The sequence below is a fragment of the Cynoglossus semilaevis genome, chromosome 16, assembly GCF_000523025.1.
Source record: "Cynoglossus semilaevis isolate Cse_v1.0 chromosome 16, Cse_v1.0, whole genome shotgun sequence".
NCBI classification, from domain to species: Eukaryota; Metazoa; Chordata; class Actinopteri; order Pleuronectiformes; family Cynoglossidae; genus Cynoglossus; species Cynoglossus semilaevis.
The window spans coordinates 14,851,542-14,852,523 of record NC_024322.1 but is presented as its reverse complement, the minus strand read 5'-3'; positions in this window follow the sequence as shown (position 1 = coordinate 14,852,523).

Below are 982 nucleotides of genomic sequence, written 5' to 3'. Positions count from 1 at the left end.
TGTTGTTCAATGTCAATCACATCCATTTAATTGATGTGAAACATTTGTACTTCCTGTCATTTCAACTGTCTGCTTTTAGTTGGGTCATTGAAGTGGACTCTGTAGTTTTTAGGTTTTGGTCAAATGCTTCCATCTAGTGGACATATTTTCAATCCATCTTCAAGCAGCCATACTAACATATATAAATATATATATATATATATATATATATAGTTGGTAGTTGAGGTTCCTGCAGGTGGTGAGTCCACTGGAAGGTATCTTTTAGTGTCTAAAATTTAATTTTAAGCCACTTTTGGCTACTTTTATATTTTAATTCTTTTTCATGGAAGTCATAGTAAATTAAGTCATTATTATCATTTTACACATCCCAGAATAATTATAATAATAATTTTTAGTTCTTAGTGTAGTGAAGGTTGTACACACATCTCAGTGAGCCTCCCCAGCTCATTACTTAGCCAGTCCCTTACCCCCCAGCTCGTCTCTTAGCCCCTCCCCTAGCTCGTCTCTTAGCCCCTCCCCCTTACCCAGGTGTAGTATATAAGGCCTCCAAATGGCTCAGTTCTCACTCTGACTGCTCACTGGTGAGGTTCTCTCTGCGGGTTCTGGTAGGTAATGTGCTGATTCCTCTCTTCTGTTCTTTTATCTGATAGATTTGTCCTCTTCATTCTGTTTTCTGTGTGTTTTGACCAACTTCTTCTTTTGTTTGACCTGGTTAGCTTCTTTGGTTAGGGTGAAGCTAATGCTAACCCTGTTCTCATTGTTTTCTTTGAGTTTGTATGTTGATTTGTGGTGTTGTGAATTATTAACTGTGTTGTTGGTTTTGTTATTTTTGTTATTTTTTTTGTGATTCTGTTTTAATATTTTATTGTGGCCTTGGTGTTGTCAGATGGCAGGCTAGGCCTTGTGGTTGGGACCACACTCCTGTTAGGTCCACCTAGAGCTGAAGCCTGTTAGCTTCTTTGGTTTTGGTCAAATGAAATGC